Here is a 22567-nt window from a genome sequence, read left to right on the forward strand (position 1 = left end):
CGGGGGCTTAGTTCAACTAAGGCTGTAATTCCCGGGGCCCCTGTGATGTCCCTATAACTAGGGAAAACCCTGTCTGACCCTAAACCCATGGTTTTTGCTGAAGGTGCAAATGCCTGAGCCTCCAACCTTTCCTTATCTCCTGCTCAGCCCTGCACTTAACCCTCCACCCTCCACCCAGTGAGGAGGCACACCACCAAAGCCCCTACACAAATAATGACAGACAGGGAGAACTTAAACTGCACTGCGCCGCACACACACAGGAATATACAGTAATGTGAACAGGGCACAACTAAACACAAATATGGGAAGGAGAAAGGATAACGACGGATCATACGACACCAGATACGAATCTCTCTCTCTGCACCACCTCCACTCCAGACCGGAACCACTTGGTATGAAAACACAAGCTATAATCGGCGACGCCCATATGCCAGTATGACTATTTAAAGACCGTGGGCATGACTAACCTTCCAACCTGGTCTCCAGCAGGATTAACCCCCGAGAGCCTGAAGATCAAGCCGGCGCCACAGAGGCTATAGTGGCTGGAGGTGGAACTACCTCTGCCTGCCGGACGCTGTGGTGTGACCAGCGTCCGACATGACAGTACCCCGTCTTCTACGAGGGACCCCAGGGCCCTCAAGACTCATAGGACCCGGCTTGTCCGGATGACGATGGTGAAAAGAACTGACCAGCCGATCCGCATGTATGTCTGAGGCTGGAACCCAAGACCTCTCCACCGGACCATACCCCCGCCAGTGCACCAAATACTGAAGAGTACGGCGTACTACTCGAGAGTCCACTACCTTGGCGACCTCAAACTCTAAATCGCCATCCACCATGACTGGAGGTGGCATCGGCGTCGTGTCCACCAAGCCTACCACCTTTTTCAATAAAGCCCTGTGAAAAACGTTATGTATTTTGTACACCGCAGGAAGTTCCAACCGATAAGCCACTGGGTTAATGATGGCAGAAATCCTAAAAGGCCCAATAAACCTTGGACCCAGTTTTAAAGATGGAATTTTGAGTTTTATGTTCTTCGTAGCTAACCACACCCATTCACCCACACACAGGTCCGGACCTGGCACGCGTCTACTGTCAGCCACCCGTTTGTACCTGGCACTCATGCTTAACAAACGCTGTTTCACCCGCCTCCAGACTGATGACAATTGGGCTCCTAGCTGATCCTCCTCCGGGACACCCCCGGAGTCACCCTGACGTAAGGTACAAAACTGAGGATGTTGACCGTACACACAAAAGAATGGAGACTCTCCTGATGACTCTTGGCGGTGATTATTTAATGCGAATTCGGCCAGAGGAAGGAAAGTAGACCACTCCTCCTGGTTGTCGGACACAAAGCATCGTAAATACTGTTCTAGATTTTGGTTCATGCGCTCAGTTTGTCCATTAGACTGTGGATGAAACGCCGATGAATGTGACAACTTGATCCCCAACCTTGAGCAAAAAGCTTTCCAAAACCTCGCCACAAATTGCGTACCCCTATCAGATACTATGTCAGACGGTACTCTGTGGAGACTGACCACCTCCTTCACAAATACCTGAGCCAACGTCTTAGCATTGGGCAAAGAAGACAACGCCACAAAATGCGCCATCTTTGAAAAACGGTCAACCACCACCAGGATGACCGTGTTCCCTGCCGAGGCTGGCAAGTCAGTGATAAAATCCATGGAGATTTCTGTCCATGGCCTATTGGGTACCCCCAGAGGCTGTAGCGTGCCAGCAGGACGGGTTCGGGGTGACTTAGCCCTAGCGCACGTGATGCAAGCTGCCACGTACGAGACCACGTCCTGCCGGATTTTGGGCCACCAGAAACGACGCGATACCAGCTCTAAGGTGCCCTTCACCCCTGGATGACCAGCCAGTACCGAATCGTGGTGTTCCTTCAACACCTTAAGCCGAAGATGCAGGGGTACAAATGATTTGTTGGCGGGAAGTCCTGGTGGTACCTCCTCTTGGGCCTCGGCAATCTCCGCCTCTACCTCCGTCGTGAGAGCCGAGACCACTACCCCTTTCTGGAGGATGGGTACCGGCTCTTCCCGAGGTTCTCCCCCCGGAAAACACCTAGACAAAGCATTCGCCTTGGTGTTTTTAGCCCCGGGACGGTACGTCACAAGAAAATTGAAACGAGTAAAAAACAATGCCCAGCGAGCCTGCCTAGGAGACAGACGCTTGGCCGACTCCAGATAGAGCAGATTCTTATGGTCGGTGATAACTGTGACCTGGTGAGCCGCCCCCTCCAAGAAGTGTCGCCATTCCTCAAAAGTCAGTTTGATGGCCAACAACTCCCTGTTGCCGATATCATAATTCCGTTCGGCCGGCGACAGCTTCTTGGAGAAGTAGGCGCATGGATGCATCACGCTCAAGGACGAGCCTTGAGACAGTACTGCCCCCACTCCCACCTCCGACGCATCAACCTCTACCACAAAAGGTTTAGACACGTCTGGTTGCACCAGAATGGGGGCTGAAGCAAAACTATTCTTCAGACGCTCAAATGCACGTATAGCCACCTCAGGCCAGTTCGCCAGATCGGCACCCTTTTTTGTCATGTCCGTGAGCGGTTTGGCGATAGTCGAAAAGTGTTTTATAAATTTCCTATAATAATTCGCAAACCCAAGGAACCGCTGGAGTGCTTTCAGACTCTCCGGCCTCTCCCATTGCAGCACCGCTTGCACCTTAGCGGTGTCCATTTTAAAACCGGCTGCGGACACAATATATCCCAAAAAGGGCAACTCCTGGACAAAAAATAAACATTTTTCCAGCTTAGCATAGAGCTGGTTCTCCCGGAGCAACTGTAACACCTGCCTAACATGCTCCAAATGAGTGTCCCGATCGCTAGAATAAATGAGGATATCATCCAGGTATACAATCACAAATCTCCCCAGGACATGAGCAAATACATCATTAATAAAATGTTGGAAAACGGCAGGCGCGGTGGTCAACCCAAACGGCATAACCAGACTCTCAAAATGACCCTCAGGAGTGTTAAACGCCGTCTTCCACTCATCCCCCTGACGGACCCTTATGAGGTTATACGCCCCCCTGAGGTCCAGCTTGGAAAACCATTTCGCCCCCGCTACCTGGTTGAACAAATCCGGGATCAACGGCATTGGGTAGGGATCATGGATAGTGATCTGGTTTAACTCTCGGAAATCCAGACACGGGCGTAACCCCCCATCTTTCTTCTTAATGAAGAAAAACCCCGCGGCTACAGGCGAGGACAAAGGCCGGATGTGTCCTTTGCTCAGACTCTCCGCGATGTAGTCTTTCAGAGCTTGTCTCTCAGGACCAGAAATATTAAACATCCTGGCCTTAGGTAATTTGGCCCCGGGTTTTAACCTAATCGCACAGTCATAGGCTCTATGTGGAGGCAGTTCTGAGCAACCCTTCTCAGAGAAAACATCCGCGAAATCCTGCAAAGCCTCCGGCAGGCTGGGTGTCACGGCGGACACACATGTGGCCAAGCAATTGTCTTGGCAGAAACCACTCCATTGTACTATGTCCTGAGTTTTCCAATCAATTACCGGGTTGTGCCTGGACAGCCATGGAAAACCCAGGACCATTTGAGCTGGGAGATTACGGAGGACCCTACATGTAACCGACTCAGAATGTAGGACCCCAATGTGGAGTTTCACCTCTGCCACAAACTCAGTAATCTCCCCTTGAGGGAGGGGAACAGCATTAATGGTCACCACCTGTATGGGGTGAGGAAGTTTTTCGATCTTAAACCCGGCGGTGTGTGCAAACTCATCTTTGAGATTGGTGGCGGAACCGCTATCCACAAATACTGATATTGGTAGCTCTCTGCCCGCGATAATAACCTTGGCAGGGAGCATACATTGAGATACCATCATGGAGGATATGCATACGCTCAGTTGGGTCTCCTCCATACCCTCTGAGCTTAACAGTTTTCCGCCGATGTGACCCTCTTAGGTAGTACCGGGCAAACGTTAACATAATGACCTCTTTTACCACAGTAGAAACATGCTCCGTGCTTCCGGAATCCTGGAGCGCGAGGCTTAACCTGTGCCATGCCAGCAATCTGCATATGTTCAGGGGACTCATCTACTTCAACCACACCTGCACCTCTGCTTTCCCCCCGAGGTAGCGTCTCCTGTGCCCCCTGACGAAAACGGCGATCAATACGTATCACCAAACTCATGGCAGACTCCAATGATGCCGGAGTCTCATACATCAGGAGGGCTTGTTTCACCCTCCCAGATACCCCATGAATAAACTGGCTCCGCAGTGCTGGGTCATTCCACTGTGTGTCTACAGCCCAGCGGCGAAATTCCGAACAATAGTCCTCTGCCAAGCGCTCCCCCTGGCGGAGGGCGCGGATTTTAGATTCCGCTAGAGCCAGTCGGTCAGGGTCATCGTAAATGAGCCCGAGGGCAGAAAAAACATTATCGACCGAATGAAATGTAGCAGAGTCAGCTGGTAAGGAAAACGCCCATGCTTGGGGGTCACCACTCAGTAATGAAAACACCAGCCCTACTCGCTGGGCCTCATTACCTGAGGAGATTGGCCGCATGCGGAAGTATAATTTGCAGGCCTCCCGAAATACGACAAATTTGCTGCGATCGCCTGAAAATCGTTCTGGCAGCGGGATCTTCGGCTCTGCACCGATACCTGCAGATGCCGTTTGAACCTTCGCTACTACCAGGCCCTGCTGCTGAACTGCCCCTTTCAACTCGGAGACCTGTAAGGACAGCGCCGCCAACTGGCGGGTTATGGAATCTAATGGATCCATGGACTCCTGAAAAAATGTGGGCCGATTATAATGTCACGGGGGCTTAGTTCAACTAAGGCTGTAATTCCCGGGGCCCCTGTGATGTCCCTATAACTAGGGAAAACCCTGTCTGACCCTCAACTCAGGGTTTTTGCTGAAGGTGCAAATGCCTGAGCCTCCAACCTTTCCTTATCTCCTGCTCAGCCCTGCACTTAACCCTCCACCCTCCACCCAGTGAGGAGACACACCACCAAAGCCCCTACACAAATAATGACAGACAGAGAGAACTTAAACTGCACTGCGCCGCACACACACAGGAATATACAGTAATGTGAACAGGGCACAACTAAACACAAATATGGGAAGGAGAAAGGATAACGACGGATCATACGACACCAGATACGAATCTCTCTCTCTGCACCACCTCCACTCCAGACCGGAACCACTTGGTATGAAAACACAAGCTATAATCGGCGACGCCCATATGCCAGTATGACTATTTAAAGACCGTGGGCGTGACTAACCTTCCAACCTGGTCTCCAGCAGGATTAACCCCCGAGAGCCTGAAGATCAAGCTGGCGCCACTGAGGCTATAGTGGCTGGAGGTGGAACTACCTCTGCCTGCTGGACGCTGTGGTGTGAACAGCCTCCGACATGACACACACAGGATAGGATTAGATACACTGCTCAGCAGTCAGTATCACACAGGATAGGATTAGATACATGGCTCAGCAGTCAGTATCACACAGCACAGGATTAGATACACAGCTCAGCAGTCAGTATCACACAGGAGAGGATTAGACACATGGCTCAGCAGTCAGTATCACACAGGATAGGATTAGATACACAGCTCAGCAGTCAGTATCACACAGGATAGGATTAGATACACAGCTCAGCAGTCAGTATCACACAGAATAGTATTAGATACACGGCTCAGCAGACAGTATCACACAGAATAGGATTAGATACACAGCTCTGCAGTCAGTCACACAGGATAGGATTAGATACACGGGCTGAGCAGTCAGTAACACACAGGATAGAGTTAGATACATGGCTCAGTAGACGGTATCACACAGGATAGGATTAGATACACTGCTCAGCAGTCAGTATCACACAGGATAGTTTTAGAAACACGGCTGAGCAGTCAGTAACACACGATAGGATTAGATACACAGCTCAGCAGAAAGTATCACACAGGAGAGGGTTAGATACACAGCTCAGAAACAGTATGTGCCAAAGGAGAGGACATTTTCATTCCAAGAATTCCACTCATTCCATCTGATTTGTTTTTTGATTTTAATTGCCTCCAGTTTCCAGTTCAACTGCTATTTGCAATGTCCATTAACGATGCTCAGGGACAGTCCTTGAAAGTAGTAGGGATTGATTTGCAATGTCCATGCTTTTCTCATGGTCATCTATACGTGGTCTGTTCAAGAGTTGGAACTGCAAAAAATCTGTTCATCTTTGCACTGAAAGGAAAAACCAAAAATGTTGTTTATCAAAAGGCTCTTGAATGAGTTGAAAATAAAATACAATCAATACTTGGGTAATCGTTTAGTTAATTTGTGTTGCAAATCTGTAGTGTTGAATATATGATGTGAAATGTTTTTATGTGCAATATAATCATTATAATTTGTTATAATTAACCACAGTTAGTTACTATGCCCAGGCAACGCTGGGCTCTCCAGCTAGTTCTTAATAAAACATAATAAGGAGAAAACAGAAAAATATTTACCGTATTTTTCGGACCATAAGACGCACTTTGTTCCTCCAAATTTGGGAGGAAAGTGTGGGGTGCATCTTATGGTCCGAATGTAACACTTCCCCGCCCACCTGTCAACGCAGAGACTGGGCTAGTAGCAGCAGCAAATGAATATTCCTTCTCTTTAACAGCAGACCCACATGGCTTCCCCAGCGCTGGATTCCTGTACCGGCTTGGGAGATCGTGTGTCCGGTGGAGAAGGGTTTGTATTGATTTTACAGAAGCCGGTAATTGATTTAGCGGCTATTATGTCATGTAGAACTCTATGAAATATAAATATATTACAGTATATATATATGTGTGTCTCAATGACATGTGTGTATATATACAGGGGCTGGACAAAATAATGGAAACACCTAACGTTTTGGCATCATAATCTTCGAACATGTTATAAACATGCAAACCGTGACATATGGTAATGTTTTGTAGTTGATTATTTGTGTTATGTGATATGTGTATGTAATTTAACTGTTTGTTTTGTAGAATTGTACGAACATTGATGAAAACCTGATACCAATGGCAGACCTCTCTGATTTTCAAAGAGGCCAAATTGTTGGTGCTCGTATGGCAGGCGCTAGTGTAACAGAAAGTGCCCGAATGCTTGGCGTGTCAAGAGGTACTGTCTCCAAAGTAATGACTGCGTTTGAAAGAAAAGGAAAAACGTCCGCAGCAAAGCACAGGTCCGGCCGAAAGTCGAAGTCGACTGAGAGAGACTGTCGGACTCTAAAGCGAATTGTGAGAGAGGATCGCAAGACCACGGCTCAGAAAATCACTGCTGAGCTCAATGAACACCTACAGAACCCAGTTTCCATGAAAAATGTTCGTCGGGAGCTGCACAAATCTGGATTCCACAGAAGAGCTGCAATTAGAAAACCGCTGCTCTCAATGACAAATGTTTCGAAGCGTTTAGAGTGGTGTAGAAACCTCCAGAATAGGTCACTCGAGCAGTGGAAATATGTGATATTCTCAGACGAATCATCGTTTACCCTATTTCCGACCTCCGGCCGAGTGTACGTTTGGAGACAGCCTAAAGAAGCAGTCCATCCAGACTGCCTTCTCCCAACTGTAAAACATGGCGGAGGTTCTGTGATGATCTGGGGTGCTATTTCGTGGAGATCCACAGGGCCAATGATATTCCTTCATGGAAGAATTAACTGTCGCGATTATTTAGGCATTTTGGGCGAACAAGTGCATCCTATGGTTCAAGCACTGTTCCCGGAGGGGAAAGCCATCTTTCAGGATGATAATGCACCAATTCATACAGATAGAATAGATAAAGCATGGCAGGAGGAACATTCTGATGAAGTTGAGCATCTCATCTGGCCCCCACAATCCTCTGACCTCAACATTATTGAGCATTTATGGTCGATTTTAGAGATTTAAGTTAGACGTCAATTTCCGCCACCATCGTCGCTCAAAGAACTGGGGGGTGTTTTAACTGAAGAATGGGCTACAATTCCTTTGGAAACAATTCACACCTTGTATGAATCCATACCTCGGATAATTGAGGCTGTAATCGCCGAAAAAGTTGGACCTACACCATATTAAACTAACTTTTGTTGATATTTCCAGGTGTTTCCATTATTTTGTCCAACCCCTGTGTATATATATATATATATATATATATAAATATATATATCCCATGTGTATATATCTATTCTTTTGTTTGTGTTTTAACCTGTCACTGGGCTTCATTATATGTCCATTTTGCAAGCCGGCGAGAAAATCTCCTGTCACACGGATGCTTAGATGCGAGAAAATCGCATCCTTGCATGACAATCGGATGACATACGGATCACTGTTCATAAAACATTTGTGCGATTCTGGTCCGTGAAAAACGGACCGTATTTTTATACATTGTGTGTGACTCCAGCCTTATTTTTATTATCAGTCTGCATTGCAGTCACCGCTATGCCGGTGACTGCCATGCACACCTATGGACTTCGTACACCTCCTTGCATATCCTGTAGAGATTACACAGTGACCCCTACCTGTGACATCGGTCACTGCTTCACCATTGCAATCCCAGCTATACCTGTGACTGCGGTGCTTTCACAAAACAGTGCTTTCCGACCTCAAATAAAGCAAAGAAAACAAGTTCATAATCATTTAGAAACAACAATACTAATGTTGTAACTCAGGAAGAGTTCAGAAATCAATATTTTGTGGAATAACCATAATTTTTAATCACAGCTTTCATGCATCTTGGCATGCTTGCCACCAGTCTTAATAATAATAATAATAATACATTATATTTCTATAGCGCCAACATATTCCGCAGCACTTTACATTTCAGGGGGGATTTGTACGGACAATAGACATTATAGCATAACAATAATCACATAGATCATAACAAATACCAAGAGGAATGAGAGGGCCCTGCTCGCAAGCTTACAGTCTATGAGGAAAGAGGTAGACATGAAAGGTGGATGGTAACAATTGCCCTGATTGTTTGGACCAGCCATAATGTTAAGTGTGTAACAGTACAGACACAGAGGGCTAATGGATGCATAAAGCATGTGGGAGTCTTTCACACTTCTCCTGGGGCAAAAATGTAGGCTGTTCTTCTTTGTTTGATGGCTTGTAACTGTCCATCATCCTCCTGATTACATTCCAGAAGGGGGCTGGTGAGGGCACAGCCTAAAGGAAGCCCCCCATGACTGCAATGGGCGGGCAAGTTTTAAATTTGCTATGTCCGGTTTGAAATGATTGGATGGGATGGGGCCAGGGGAGGGGTTCAGGGTGGGGGCAGCCTGGATATTGGAAAAAGTGCTGGAAAAAGCCACACTTCATCATCAGTAGCAGAGGAGAGAAGACCCACCTGTAAGCTCTCAGGAAGATGGAGACCGTGGAGCAGCTGTTTTCCAGACTCCAAGATGCGGCCCGTTCCAGGAGGGGAGGTTGGCTCCAAACACAGCTGTCCTCCCTCCTCAGGGCGGCGGATCCACCAGGAACCAGCCGGCGTGGAAGACGGACCCGGCCCCCTGAAAGGCTGTCACCGGAGGTGACAGCGCGCAGCAGGAGTCGGCTGCGGAGCCCCTCCAGGGACCCTGCGGGCGGCACAAGCCCCGGGGCTGCTTCCCCTCTCGGCGCCCGTCCCGGCAGGAATCCGCCCAGCCGGCCTGTCAGCGCTCGCAGCAGAGAACCGGGAGCCGCACAGGACCAGCAGGCAAGACAGGATGTGACGTCGCGGGCGGGAGCCGAAGCATTGCGGGGCGCAGCGGCGCCTAGCCGGCCCATTGGAGAAGGAGCAGGCCGAGGCAGGTCTCCGTCACAGCGGCGAGGACGGCAGCGGGCGGCGCCAGGATGGACGGCGGCAGCGGGTGATGCGGCAGGTGCCCCCTGTGAAGAGGATCGCCCCGGGGTGCCTGCCAGTCGGGGAGCCAGACAAAGTAGCACGACGGGCAGGAGGGGGCAGTGTGAGGACGCCCTGCCTGGCCCCAATACAGCATGGAGGGCAGAGGGAACGGCGGGCGGGAGGGAGCAGTGTGAGGACTCCCTGCCTGGCCCTAGTACAGCACGGAGGGCAGAGAGAGCGGCGGGTGGGAGGGGTCACTGTGAGGATGCCCTGCCTGGTCCCAGCACATCATGGAGAACAGAGGGAGCGGCGGGCAGTCAAGAGCTGATGTCCGGCAGTCGGCCGGAGGATGCTATGGACCGGTCAGGCTGGTCCGGGTCCAGGGACCGTCGCAGGTCCCGCTCAGGTGGGAGTTCCCGAGAGCACCGGGATTCGTGAGCTTGGGTCCCCCTGGTGACGAGGAGGGCAGGGGCGCGGGCCTTGAGCAGCGGAGCACGCATCGGGATCACGGAGGACGTCAGGATTCTGGATATCCAGCTGGCGGGGACACAGCACCCGCGCAGCTATGTGAGTATGGTTCCATGTCTTGTTTGTCGCCCGCAGGGGCTATATTGTAGGATGTTGGGGGTAGGATGGGAGATGCTAGGGAGCAGGGGGGCTTAGTGGGCCTACCGGGGCCGAAGTGCCCGGGCTGAGGGATATTTTGGACAATATGTAACTAATATTGAGGAGACTGGAGGGGGGGTAGTTGGGGAAGCAGCTCCATCCCCGGCGGGGGCATGGTTAGTGGGTCGCGGTTCCGGCAACCAGCCAGTAGGTGAGGCGCTACGCTCGGTCGAATGCGACGTGGGGGCATCGGCGGGGGTATCTGTCTCGGTGCAGACGGAGACAGATAAGGGTGATAAGATAAAACTGGACGATAGGGCTAAGGGGGAGGTTTATGTGTGTTTTGAGGGGCCTTTGGGTGCCCATTTAAAGAAAGAAGTGAAAGAAAAGATCTGGCGGGATGAGTACGTGGAGATATTTTCCTTTCTTCCGTTGGAAAAATTTAACCTGGATAAGGGGAAGAAGGATGATAGTAAAAAGGAAGAGGAGAAAAGAGGAGGTGGCGACTGATTCCACAGACTTTTGTGAACTGGATGCAGGCATTCGCTATTTTGGCAAGTGTCATAGGTGAAAAGTCTCCGGACAATTGTTCTGGTTTGTTTTGTTATTTAGATGCTATTGGGGAGGCGCATTGTGTTTATAGGGGGCAGGCATGGCTGCGATATGACGAGCAGTTTAGACAGAAGAAGGCGGTAAGGCCAGAGATAAAGTGGGATCAGAAGGATATCGGGCTGTGGCTGAAGGTGATGGCTGCGGTGAGGTATGGGCAGTCCTTTCACGGGAGCGGGGGCGGCGGCAGTCAGCAAGCAGGTCACGGAAGCGGTGGTCAGGCAACCCAGGGAAGAGAAAAGTCGGGTACATGCTGGCAATTTAATGATGGGCAATGTAAGTACGGGAACAGCTGCAAGTTCAAGCATGTGTGCTCACTCACACTGCAATGGTAGCTCGCACGGGGCTTCAAAATGTTTTAAAAAAGGAAAAGGTAAGCCGAACGTGGGTGCCGGTCAAGGGGGAGAGTCAGGTGAGAGTTCAAGAGATGGCCCCCTTTCTAAATAGGTACCCAGCTCGGGCGGAGGCAAGTGTTATTTTGAACGGTTTTGTTGAGGGCATCAAGATTCCACCTCCTGGCCACGTGGTTCCTGTTTCGTTCAAAAATTTGCGTTCGGCAATGATGCATGCGGAGGTGGTGGATGCAAAGTTAAAAAAAGAAGTGGAATTGGGTAGGATGGCTGGTCCGTTCCCCACGGCTCCGGTAGCGGGTGTAGTTGTTTCCCCTTTCGGGGTAGTTCCGAAGAAGGAGCCAAACAAGTTTCGTTTGATTCAGCATTTGTCATACCCAAAAGGTTTGTCAGTTAATGACGGTATTGATAGAGAGTTGTGTTCCGTGGAGTATACCTCCTTTGATACGGCGGTGCTTTGGGTGCATCGGTATGGTTCTGGGGCTCTGTTGGCAAAGACAGACATTGAGTCCGCGGTTCGGTTACTGCCGGTTCATGCAGATAGTATCCCGCTGTTGGGTTGTTTTTGGAACGGGAGTTTCTACCTCGATAGGTGTTTGCCGACGGGTTGCGCGATTTCGTGTTCATTGTTTGAGATGTTTAGTACTTTTTTGGAATGTGTGGTAAGGGATGTTACAGGCATACAATCGATCATTCATTATCTGGATGATTTTCTTTTTATCGGTCCACCGGATTCACCGTTGTGTAGGAACGCATTGGCAGCCATGGTTTGGGTGGCTGAGCGCTTTGGGGTGCTGCTGGCATCAGAGAAGACTGAAGGCCCTAAGACCGTTATAAGTTTTTTGGGCATAATCGTCGATTCGGAAAGGATGGAGTGTCGTTTGCCAGAGGACAAGTTGTCGTTGTTGAAACAGGAGGTTGATAGGATTGCGAAGTTGCGAAAAGTGACCCTGAAGGAGTTGCAATCTTTATTGGGGAGATTGAACTTTGCCTGTAGGATCATGCCTATGGGTCGCATTTTTTCTCGTCGCCTGGCTGGTGCGACGGCGGGAGTGAAGGCTCCGCACCATTATGTTTGTTTGAATAAGGAGCATAGGGAGGATTTGATGGTTTGGCAGCATTTTTTGCGGAATTACAACGGTCGGTCGTTGATGCAGGAGGAGACTTTGAGCAATTTTGATTTTGAGACTTATACGGATGCAGCGGGCGGCTTTGGTTACGGCGCCTACTGCAAGGGAAAGTGGAGCGTGGGGCGGTGGCCTCCGGCATGGAAGTTGTTGGGCCTTACAAAAACCTTGGCGTTGTTGGAACTGTTTCCTATTGTGGTAGCTGTTTTCGTGTGGGTTCCCATGTTCGCGAATCGGAGAGTGCGTTTTCATTGCGACAACGCAAGTGTAGTGGCGGTGATTAACAGTTTGACTGCCTCTTCTCCCCCTGTGATCAGGTTGGTTAGGGTTTTGGTGCTTCGTTGTTTGGAGTTGAATGCAGGGATTTCCGCAGTGCATGTGCCCGGTGTTACGAATTCAATAGCAGACTCTTTGTCTCGTTTTCAGTGGGGGCGTTTTCGAGAGCTGGCGCCAGGAGCGGATGCCACGGGCGTGGAATGCCCTTCTCATCTGTGGAAGGTGATTATGGAATAGCGGGACGACTGATTCAGGAATCGTTATCGCATCAGACATGGTCAGCCTACGAATCTTCGTGGCGAGTATGGCAGAGTTGGATGGCGGAATGGGGCGGGGTTAGTAGCGAGGAGGATAGGGTTTTAGCGGTATTGTTTTTAATTGGGAGGGCGGCCGACAGCGGTTGGTCCGCTGCTAAGGTAAACAAGTTTGTAGCGGGTTTGGCTTTTGGTTTTAAATTACAGGGAATGACGGATGTGACCAAAACTTTTTTGATAAGACAGGCTTTGAGGGGGTTTCACAGGGGTAAAAAAGCTTGTGACAAGAGAAGGCCTATTTCGTTTAGTATGTTAGAAAGTTTAGGCAGAGTCCTGGAGGGTATTTGTACTTCTGGATTTGAATTGGCGCTTTTTAGGTTGGCTTTTTCTTTGGCCTTTTTTGGAGCAATGCGCATTAGTGAGGTGGTGTCAGGCAGCAAGGTTTCAGCCGGTGGGGTGTTGGCAGAAGATGTGGAATTTTGGTCGGGGGGCATTGTTTTTTGGATTCGGCGTTCAAAAACTGATCAATTGGGTAAGGGCAGACGAGTAGCTTTGGGCCGAGTCGAAGGGGCAGTAATGTGCCCACGCAGTTGTTTGAAATCATATTGGGATGTGTGGGCAGGTAGGGCGGGTCCTCTGTTGTGCCATGCGGATGGCACCTATTTGTCTTGCTTCCAGTTCATTGCGGTCTTGAAGAAGGGATTGTTAGAATTGGGCCTTCCCCTGGACAGGTACGGGTCCCATTCTTTTAGGATCGGGGCTGCAACTGAAGCGGACGGTCTTGGCCTGGGGGCGGAGGCGATCAAAGGAATTGGGAGGTGGCAGTCGGATCGCTATTTACTTTATGTTCGACGTTAATTGTGGTGGTTATATGTCCAGAACTGTGTTTTCCATAATCTGTTATGTTTTTTCAGGTGGCGACCCCTTTCTTGCCTGGATATTTGGACACTCGTATGTGTATTGAGGTGCGCTACGGGATGACGCGAGGCCAGATGGTAGGCAATTGGGCTTTAGGAGGGAGCAGGTTCTGGTCCGTTGGTTGGGTTTCCGAGGTATGGTGTGGAGCAGGGTGCTACCGGAATTAGCCAAGTCCGCACGCCTGGACAGAACCCCCGACGTTATTGTCATACACGCGGGGGGTAATGATTTAGGGGTCAGGCCGGTGAGGGAACTAGTTAGGGACATACGTTCCGATTTTTTAAGATTGTGGACGTCTTTCCCGAACGTGGTGACTGTATGGTCGGACGTGGTACCTAGGAAGAGGTGGAGGCAAGTGAGGTCTTTAAAGGGGATTAACCGGACTAGGGTAAAATTGAATCGGGCAGTGTCGAGGTTTGTGTCTAGAAATGGGGGAATTAGCATTAGGTACTTTGAGTTGGAGGCAGGTGTCGGTAATTTTTGGCTGGACGATGGAGTTCATTTAAATTCTATTGGTGTTGATTTGTGGGCATTGGCAATCCAGGAGGGGATTGAGAGGGCCTTGGTGGTTTTGGGGCACTCACGAGCATGAGGTGGTCAGGGCTGTTCGTGGTTGGCGGGGGGTGGGGTTCTTGGAGTTGGCGGTGATTGGTCGGGGAAGGAGTTGGAAATAATATTCCCGACAGTTTAAAAGGGTATGGGGGATCTGGCTTTTTGGTTATGGGCTCTGGACGGGGTTTTTACCTCTGGAGCTCTGGTGGTTAGTCTCCCGGAACGGGAGTTACGGTGCCCTCGAGCTGGGCTGGACGGCTGAGGGTAACATGGTGGTTGAGTTTTTTACATTGGTTTTTGGGCCAAAAAGGTTTTATAGCCAGATCTTTTAGCTCCAAGAACCCTCCCCTCATATTATTTGCATTATGATTAATATTTTTGATGTTTATTGTTAATGTTATTGTTCGTTAATAAAATCGGCCGCTGTGGCCAAAATTATCCAAAGAATTTAAAGTTGTAGTGTGTGTTATTTTAGGAGTGGGGGGATACTGGGAGCTGGGTAGGTATTGGAAAAAAAGGGAAAAACTGTAGTCGCCATATGCGGTCAAGAGGTTTTCAATGGGGTTCAGGTCTGGCGAATGGGCTGCCTATGACAAGGTTTTGATGTGGTGGTTTTTGTCAGAGCTGTACATGTTGTATTTCATATAGTATTCACTGTTCAACCACCTGGTGGCGCTGCCTCACCTCATTATAGTGTAATACTGGAACTAGTATTTGTGTCTATAGAAGCATGCAGTGCACAAGAGGACAGAAAAGAGTGACATATAGAAGTCAGTATGTATAGTAGATCCTGTACTATCTGGGCAACAAAAGCCGTCATCTCCCACTTGTAGCCCCATGATTTTTCTTTCCAATCTGTGAAATATAAAGGCTTGGCCTGTGAGAGATGTGTAGTCTCTTCCATTTAGTTGGGGCCCTCTGACTGTGGTAGTGACAATATAGACTTCAAATCAGAAATGGTTGTACATCTATCATCTAGCCGCAAAGTTGAATTGCACTAGTCAAAAGTGACGAGCAGTGACGTCATTAAGGTCACAGCTTGCTGGCTCACACAGAGGTTACCGTAAGAACCTTCGGAAGTGACCTGGGTTAACTTAAAGGGATATTCCTATCTCCAAGATCTATCCCAATATGTAGTAGATGTAATATTAATATTAGCAAATACCTCCAATTAGAAATGCAGTATAGTTTTTCTGATTTGCTTTGACTCTTTCCTTATGTGAAGGCATTGCAGGACCTTAGGTATACATAGTTACGACTATTGAAATCGTGACCGTTAATTAGCTAGCTGTTAGTGGAGGTAACCATGGATACCTAAGGTCCTGCAATGCCTGCACATGAGAAAAGAGACAAAGATAATCAGAAAAATTGTACTACATTTCTAATTGGAGGTATTTGCTAATATTATTACTACACCTACTACATAATGGGATAGAAGCTTGGAGATGGGAATACCCCTTTATTAATGTCATCGCTCGTCACTACCACTGGTTCTCACGCTACTCTCAGTGTGTTCCGGCAGCCGTGGTGAGTGGTCATATTACTAATGTTACTGCTCATCACAGCCTCCGGATGTAGCAGCGTCGGGGACCATCGTCTGACATCAATGTGGATTACGAGCTGTGGGGGAATGTTTTCGGGAAATAAACCACTTTTCTGGGTATGTTTTTAATGATTTTTTACTTACAAGGTTAGTAATTGGCGTGTGTGACTGACACCTCTCCATTACTAACCCTAGGGCTTAATGGCAGCTGTGACTTTTGACAAATCACAGCTGCCATCAAACCTATATATTACACTGATTGTCATCTCACCAGTTCAATGTGGATAAGATGGGTAAAGCGCCAGAATCGGCGCATCTAGCGTGATGCGCCAGTTCTCGGGCAGCTGCAGGCTTCTATTTTTTGGCTAGGGACAAGCCATTAACATGGACTGCCACAACGTGATAATACACAAATTGCATCCACTGCGAGACTATGTGCAACCAGGGTATAGCTAATATGGCCACTCTGGATCAGTGGTATAAAGCATAGGAATCCATAAAACTTAATTGTGACATGCCCCTCAATTACGCTTTTTGCGTCATACATTGATGGCGGAACCCGCCCTGGGATCACTCCATCTGCAGGAAAAATATGGTGTGCTAAGCGATGAATGGGAGTGCTTGTCACTCGGACAAGCCTCCTATTACATCTCACAATGGGCGGTCTTCAGCTACTTAGGTATGGCCCCTCTGGGACAGCTGATAGGTAGTGTCATCAGACCCCATCAAAGCTGAGGCAGAATACATGTCCTAGAAAATGTTAGCAACATTTTAGGCGTTAACATGTTTGACATGCCCATAGAAGAGCTACTAATGCCACTGTACCTTTAACTATCTTTATTATATATTCACCCCACTACTACAATTTCCCCTGGTGAGGCCTATAAGACAAGGTTGAAATGCGTAGGAAATGGTTGGGGTTCACTACCGCAGGGCAATCCTTGTGTACTGCCCTTGTTAGGGCAGGAGTCCTGCATTTGGGCACGCCATGAGATAATGGGTACTGATCTATATTACTGATCCCCGTCTCTTATGCCGCCTTCTGAGGGTGATCCCCAGAGGAACAGGTGAGATCCCCCCAATTTTTTAATTACTGCACTGTTTTGTTGTGAGCAGTTTTTGAATGTCTATGTCAGGGGTCTCAAACTCAGCAGAGTTAATGGACCGCACATAAAAAAAAATTTAAGCTGGCAGGCCGCATTCCTTTCAAACTTAATAGTCACAATTGATAACGGTATCTAAGGGGTTAAACAGCCGCGATCGGTGCTAATACCGATCGAGGCCGTTCAAATAGGTTGTCAGCTGCGATGTACAGCTTACCTCAGCGGATGATAGTGTCGGTGCTGCAAGTGAGCCGGCGCTATCATCTCACTGTACACGCACATCCACAGTCACCTGCAAAATCCAGCAATGGGGGGAAAGTCACGCCTCCGTTCTCTGCGCGCTGGTGTGATGTCATTATACAGTGCATGAACAGTGCAAGAGGGATGTCATCACACAGGGCCACAGCCACTACGGAGCAGCGCACTCCTCTCTTCTAGCGTGAGCAGTGGCGTAACTACAAAGTTATGGGCCCTGGTGCGAACTTTCAAATGGGCCCCCCATGCCAAAATACACGCACATCTCCACTCAGCACACCTCATACACACACGGCTCCGCTCCGTACACCTTATACATACACGGCTCCGCTCCGTACACCTCGTACACACACGGCTCCGCTCCGTACAGCTCGTACACACACGGCTCCGCTCCGTAAACCTCGTACACACACGGCTCCGCAGAATACACCTTATACACACACGACTCTGCTACATCCACCCTGTAAACCCCTCCTGACCCCACACATAAACTTACCCACGTCCAGCACCATGACAACCAGCACAGTGAGGCCCCTGATCGTGTGACCACTGACTCCTCCCCTCCTGTGACCTCATCACACAGAGCAGCCATTGCACACTCCTGAATGCGCGCCTTCCCCCTGGCTCAGGGGGTGAGGCATGTGGTGCACCGTGGGCCACAGATGACTGCCTCAGGGGCCACATGCGGCCCGCGGGCCATGTGTTTGAGATATGTCATATATTTGGTATGTTGGTGCTTGAAGTTTTACTCTTTACATACAAGCTAAGTTTTATGGTTTTCTACGCTAAATGCCTATGTGCCACCAGTACAGATATTCAAAGACTGGCTTGTATCTATAGAATAAGGGCTTGTTCACATGCTACATTTATACAGCAAAAAATATCGTTTTACAGTACCAGCAAAGTGAATGAGTGTTGTGAAATCTCATGCACACACTGCTTTTTTTTCCTTGCACATTTGAACCATCAAAGCGTTCTCAAATCTGCAGTGTTCCAATCCTTTCAGCGTTTTTGCAGCACTTTTTACCCAAACACTGTGAAAAAAAACGCATCGAAAAAGCACGCAAAAACTCACGTATTTTAAGCATTATTTTCCCTGCCACCCGTTTTTTGTTGCAGATGCTGCAAATGATTAAGCCTTAATAGAAAAAAAAAAAGAATTTAGAAATCTTAGGTGAAGCGTAGCCAGCAGGTGGCAAGGTGCAACATCCCATTTTTTGTCTTCTGGGAGGGGATGTGCCTGTTTAGGTATTTGTGCAGTGCAGAGTGGGCGCAGCTTCAGCCTGGCATCTTGTCTCACCCCTGCATAGCACATGTCTGACGCTGCCAGACAAGGTTTTAGAGGTGCGCTGGTGAGTGCTGCCTGTATATACGTGTGCGTTATTAGTGCGACGCTGTCTGCCCGTGGCTATTCTTGAATGCACTAGTGTTTCCTCTGTATATTCCCTGCAGGGGGCAGTTGCCAGGGTGACTGGCATTCCCCCAGCTACCGGCTGCTTACTATGGCTTCTATTGTATGCTGACTAGAGGTGACAATCAGAGAAGGCATCCAATACACTCGGCATTCTAACCACATATTACACACCCAGCACCGCTTCTCATTCAGCTAGAACAATTGCTTCGCTTGTCTATGATTGAGATTAGTAGCCATCCCACATTGGGCACATACATGTGGCACCGACTGGCTCCTGACCCTACACTGGATTACTTGTAGAGAATGCTGCAGTTCTGCAGTTGTATCCTCTGCCAGCAATGGATCCTTCCTTTGTCTTGTCACTGAATGAAGAAGACTGATGCCTATTAAGAAATCTTAGGTAGGTGGCATGAATGCGTAGAACATAAAAGCCTTTTCACATGCCGCGTAAAGCTTTACCGTCTTGTATCCGTCTGCTGCATATGTCATCCTTTCACTTCTACAATTTCACCTCCGGGTAGGGCGCGTGGTATGGATTTCTATCGCTACCTAATGCTTATTCTGCTTCTTTTGTCCTGACGGAAAAAGGAAAAATTATCTTATTGTAAAGGAAGTTTCGAGTTCAGAGTTTATAAATATCTAATTATTAGCGACGTCATCGTTACATTGAAGCCGGCCGACAAAATCATCCCGAATTGCACATTCATCTATCGTTACAGTCTCGAGACCGAAACCCGTAAAGAGTAAATTTATTGTATTCTTAACAATTGAAGCAAAATCTGTTGAACAAATAACCAATTTTTCTTTATTTAGCAATTTAGTCTTGTAAGAGACGCATTGTTTCTTGTACACGGTAAATTCCAATAAGAGGGTTGTTATAAGAATGGTTGGTTTATCGCCAGTGATATTTTTGTACATTAGGGAAGATATATTCAAAATTCTGCCACCTATTGCAGGAAAACGGAAAAATGCGACATACAGCAGATTTATTGTATGGTTTAGACATCTTCTGTATCATGACAGATTGGAAAAATATCCAGAAAATGAGGGAAGAAGTGAAAACCATAAAATAATAATAATAATAATAATAATAATAATGCATTAATGCTATACAGCACTTTTTACACAATATATTGTGGCACCCAAGAGGTGGCATAAGAAAAAGTGTCCAGTCTGTCAAATTTATTATCCGTTATTACAAATTGTGCGATTTTCTGCTGCTTGTAAAAAGATGCACTTTGCTATTTTGGGAATTTTGGGAGAGGTTTACATGCGATAAATGCACCAGAATTCTGATACAATGTGCATCCCACACTTTTTGCACCTCATTCGAGCATTGGATTGGCTTAGCACAAAGAGCATAAATTAGCAAATAAAACAGAGTTTGACTTAAAAGGCCACTTTGGGGAAAATTCGTTACAACTATCCAAATTTTAGACAGTGTAAACGTAGACTAGAAAGTCTTAAAATGTGCTAGATTTATCACAGTGGTATTTACTGAATGAGACATTTGCTGCATCTTTAGACTGTCTGGTCTAATCTTACACCATCCATTAGTTTGCTCACTTTCATGCCTGTGTTTGTGCAAAAAAAAGTCTCCATGTTCTGTGAGTCCACAGAAATCAAACTGCACTCACATGTCCATCCGAATGCAGTCCGATGTCTTCCACAGACTTATTCACCGGTATAGCCAAGTTCAATCTGACTATTGGATCAGGATCACATGCTGCGATTACAAATCAGGGATAATTGTCTGGCAGCACCCCTGATAACCACATGGGTGGATGCTGAAGGAGCATGTGACGCCACAGCTGCTGGCTATGGTGTGCTGTGAAGGCCAGAAACCTTGCGTTTCCTCTTTGTCATGGTATTTGACGCTAAGTGTCTATCCTCCACAGGACAACATAGCCAGCAGCTGTGATGTCACACGCTCCTTCAGCCTTCCCCCGCGTGGTTACCAGGCACGCCACCGGCCGGTTCAGCATATACCATTGGAGTCTTCAGCTTCCTGATCTGACACAGTATTTCAAGACAAGACTGGACAGAGGTGTGCGCACTGCAAAACGCACCGTGAGATTGGCCCCCTCACACACCATTGCAAATCACGCAACACAGGCGGAGATTAGTGTTAGTCAATCTCTGTGTCACAGCTGACAGTCGCGAGACATCCCGCTGTGAAGGCTCAAACATATTTTCTGAGCGCGCCTAAGACACTTGGTTAACACACAAGCATGCTCGGATAACTCCTTGTCGGAGCACGTTCGCTCATCACTAATCCATAAGCCTCTAAACAGTAAGGCTATGTGCACACGTAGGAAAAGAGGTGCAGAATTTTCTGCACAAAATCCGCATCCTCTGGCAGAATCCGCAGCCGTGGATTTGCCACTGTTTTTATGCGGATTCTGTGTGGATTTTCTGCAGTTTTTGCCACTGCGGATTTCTGTCATGGAGGGGTCCAGAAACGCTGCAGATCCGCACAAAAGAAGTGACATGCACTTCTTTTAAATCCGCAGCAATTCCGCACTGATTTTTCTGCACCATCTGCACAGCTTTTTTTCCATTGATTTACATTGTACTGTAAATCACAGTGCGGATCTGCAGCGTTTCTGCGTGGAAAAATCCGCAGCGGATCCGCAGCAAATCTGCATCGTGTGCACATAGCCTAATAGTGCCCACATACAATAATTATCTTCCCTTTTGTGCCCCACTAAAATAGTAATGCTTTTGTTGTGTCTCTCCATACAATAATAATGCTGTCATTGTGACCACATACCAGGGGCGGACACTGACAGCTTGGGACCCCTGTGCAAGAAATGTGTCTCGGCCCCCTTCCTCTTATGGCAACAAAGCTATATATATACTGCTCAAAAAAATAAAGGGAAAACAAGCAGCCTGTTGCAAGTGGAATAGTGTTACCTTTATATTTTGAGCAGTATATATAGCCACACACACATACATGTATATATTACATAGTCTCCTTTATTATGCTTATTGCCGTGCCTTATTATACAGTGCCCTCTTCTGTTATGTACAGTACTGTCCCTTACATATTTGTTTCTATAGAGCCCTGTTTTTATTACATACCATCCTGTCTTGTTTACTGTATAATGAAATGATGGCTGATGGAGCATGGGAAAGCTTCTTTTCTAATGGAGGAGATGATGGACTGGTAGTCTGGTCACCGGCTCCTCCATCAGCAGTCATTTTATATCTAAAACGAGAGGGCACTATGTAATAAAAGAGGGCACTGTGAATAACAAAATTAACAAGAATACACTGTACTGTAAGAGACAGCACCGTACATAACAGCAGAGGAAGCTATATAATAAGGGACGGCATCAAATATAACCAGAGTGAATGGTACGTAATAAGGGATGGTGTTATACATAATAAAAGAGGAAACTATGTAACTTACATATGTAAGTACATTATATACTAAGGGACTGTGTTATATATAATAACTTAGTATACTATAAACTAAGGGACTGTGTTATACATAATAAGTGAGTACACTATATACTACAGGACTGTGTTAGACAAAATAAGCAATAATAACGTCTTCCTCCACTGTTCCTAAGTCCATTATAAGTCATCCAGTGGTGCTGTTGTTTGTGTGAGAGGAAGCGTGGGCAGGAAGCAGGACCGATCCTTACAGCTCCGCTGCTATTCTCTCTTGTAGACAGCGCAGCTGCAGGGATCGCTCCTTGCCCGCCGTACAAGAGGGCAATCTGGCCAGGGGCCCCCCAGAGCCTC

The 22567-nt window shown here is 47.8% G+C and overlaps 1 protein-coding gene and 1 long non-coding RNA gene across 4 annotated transcripts in view; one reads left to right on the forward strand and one right to left on the reverse strand.

Annotated features, from left to right (window-relative positions):
- Nucleotides 1-6029: 6029 nt before the first annotated feature.
- Nucleotides 6030-20601, reverse strand: LOC141101486 (uncharacterized). Its single transcript, XR_012234983.1, has 3 exons — nucleotides 20452-20601; nucleotides 19274-19389; nucleotides 6030-6216 (listed from the first exon to the last, which is right to left on the reverse strand). It is a non-coding gene; the product is annotated as an uncharacterized lncRNA (long non-coding RNA).
- CDKL2 (cyclin dependent kinase like 2) overlaps nucleotides 18663-22567 on the forward strand; it is a 135891-nt gene continuing 131986 nt past the window's right edge. The window contains exons 1-2 of one of the 3 annotated variants that reach the window (XM_073590599.1): nucleotides 18768-19214; nucleotides 20713-20861. The gene's annotated coding sequence lies outside the window, so the exon portion shown is untranslated. The other 2 variants (XM_073590603.1, XM_073590595.1) reach the window with 2 other exon arrangements.

This window comes from Dendrobates tinctorius, unplaced genomic scaffold (assembly GCF_039654945.1).
Source record: "Dendrobates tinctorius isolate UK_male_01 unplaced genomic scaffold, ASM3965494v1 ptg000011l, whole genome shotgun sequence".
In the NCBI taxonomy this organism is placed as follows: domain Eukaryota; kingdom Metazoa; phylum Chordata; class Amphibia; order Anura; family Dendrobatidae; genus Dendrobates; species Dendrobates tinctorius.